General features: G+C 42.0%; 1 non-coding gene across 1 annotated transcript; it reads right to left on the reverse strand.

The window, feature by feature from the left end:
• On the reverse strand, positions 1–73 carry TRNAF-GAA. Its single transcript has one exon. It is a non-coding gene; the product is annotated as a tRNA-Phe (tRNA).
• Positions 74–2,641: the final 2,568 nt, after the last annotated feature.

Consider the following 2,641-nt stretch of genomic DNA (forward strand, 5'->3'; position numbering starts at 1 on the left):
TGCGGTGAGCGTGGATCGAACACGCGACCTTCAGATCTTCAGTCTGACGCTCTCCCAACTGAGCTATCCCCGCTTTCTTATTTTTGTCAGCCACACACCCTATATAACATGGTCTTCGGTTTCGAGATTCGACTGCTACAGAAAATGGGCAGTGTTTATATAAAACTAATGAATTGCTCTCAAGGGAAAGCATGAGGATTACACTTAACATATACTCCCTCCGTCCGAAAATAAGTGAATCAACATTGTACTAAAGCTAATATAAAGTTGAGTCATTTATTTATTTTGGGACGGAGGGAGTACTATTTGGAATTACTCTGCGTATGACGGAATTCGGTCCAATGTTGGAAAGATAGTACAGTAGGCCGCTTGTGCCGTACAGGGATCGGACAACTTTTGTCGTACATGAAGTAGCCGTCTTACATATTAATAACCACTCCAATGTATTCTGCTATGGACATTGTATGGAAATTTCAGAAGTGACAACTTTTACAGTGGCAAATGATAAATTGTATATTTTTTATATACATGAAATATCAAAGTGCATACTCGTTCGAAACAAAATGCACAAATTGATAAGTTCTCGCATTCATAAATAGAGCATAAGTGTTCCAATACCGAATCACGATCTACACTCTAGTACAAAAAAGATGCTACATCTGATTTTAGATTTAAGAGACACAAACACATCTAAAAGAGACCACATATTTGATAGGATGGCCAATCTATCAAAATTCCAAGAACAATAGATAATGTGCAAACATATGCGGCCAAGATTTCTGTGCTTGATAAAGTATGGAGAAAAACTTGTTCAAAATATTACAAGATTTCTAGTATGTTGACTGAACTTTGGTTGTTTTTAGCATAAGGGGTGATTTTAGTCTACTAGAATGTTTGCGGTTGTAGCCTTTTTCAAGTTGGATCAAAAACGTCTACAACATAGCTTTTCTTTCCCCACTCGCAAGGCGACTAGGAAAATCCTTCCTCTTCTCGATCTTCACCGGCGGGCCTATGGATTCGTCTCCCCTCCGCCTGCCGCTCCAGCGCCCGGTGGCAGGGAGGGGATTTCTGATGCCTCAGATCTGGCTAGTAGATAGGTAGGATTTTAGTCCTCACAGGGGCAATGTTTGAAAGGATGGCGGCGCTTCTTCTTCGAGCTAGTCTTCCGGGCTCCGATCCTCCTCAAATTCGTCTGTTGGGACGAATTAGACGGAGCTCCTGAAGGAAATATGTCCTAGAGGCAATAATCAAGTTGTTATTTTTATATTTCCTTATTCATGGTAAATGTTTATTATTCATGCTATAATAGTATTGATCGAAAAATTAAATACATATGTGTATACATAAACAAATACCGTGTCCCTAGTAAGTCTCTACTAGACTAGCTCGTTGATCAAAGATGGTTAAGATTTCCTAACCATAGACATGTGTTGTCATTTGATAACGGGATCACATCATTAGGAGAATGATGTAATGGACAAGACCCATCCGTTAGCTTAGCATAATGATCATTCTGTTTATTGCTATTGCTATTTTTCATGTAAAATACATATTCCTTCGACTATGAGATTATGCAACTCCCGAGATATCGGAGGAATGCCTTGTGTGCTATCAAACGTCACAATGTAACTGGGTGATCATAAAGATGCTCTACAGATATCTCCGAAGGTGTTTGTTGAGTTGGCATAGATCAAGATTATGATTTGTCACTCCGAGTATCGGAGATGTATCTCTGGGCCCTCTCGGTAATACACATCATAAGAAGCCTTGCAAGCAAATGACTAATAAGTTAGTCACGAGATGTTGTATTACAGAACAAGTACATAGACTTGCCGGTAACGAGATTGAACTAGGTATAAAGATACCGATGATCGAATCTAGGGCAAGTAACATACCGAAGGACAAAGGGAATTACGTGTGTTGTCATAACGGTTCGACCGATAAAGATCTTCGTAGAATATGTAGGAGCCAATATGGGCATCCAGGTTCCGCTATTGGTTATTGACCGGAGAGGTGTCTCGGTCATGTCTACATAGTTCTCGAACCTGTAGGGTCTGCACACTTAACGTTCGTCGATGATATAATATTATATGAGTTATGTGATTTGGTGACCGAATGTTGTTTAGAGTCCCAGATGAGATCAAGGAAATGACGAGGAGTCTCGAAATAGTCGAGAGGTAAAGGTTGATATATAGGAAAATTGTATTTGGACACCGGAAGTGTTTCGGGTGGTACCGGGTACTTATCGGGTCACCGGAAGGGGTCCCGGGCAGCCCCGGTAGGTTATTGGGCCTTATGGGCCAAAAGGGGAAGAGCACACCAGACCACAAGGGGCTGGTGCGCCCCTCTACCCCCTGCCCATGCACCAAAGGAGGGAGGGAAGGAAAGGAGAGGCGCCCTAAGACAGCCATCTCCCTTTCCTTTCCCACTCATGTTCAAATAAGGAAAGGGGGCACTGGTGTAAGGGCATATTTCACCGTATGTGGTTTTGGTGATTGATGACAATGCTTTTGCGGACTAATCATGTGCGTTGAGCATTTCAGATATCTCGTGTTTAGGCACAAGACGATTCGATGCCCCTCGGAGCCTAGTGAAGACGGCGTTTTTCTATGTTTCCTTTTGGTGGATTTGAGTCGTAGGA

Source organism: Triticum dicoccoides, chromosome 3B (assembly GCF_002162155.2).
Source record: "Triticum dicoccoides isolate Atlit2015 ecotype Zavitan chromosome 3B, WEW_v2.0, whole genome shotgun sequence".
NCBI lineage: Eukaryota > Viridiplantae > Streptophyta > Magnoliopsida > Poales > Poaceae > Triticum > Triticum dicoccoides.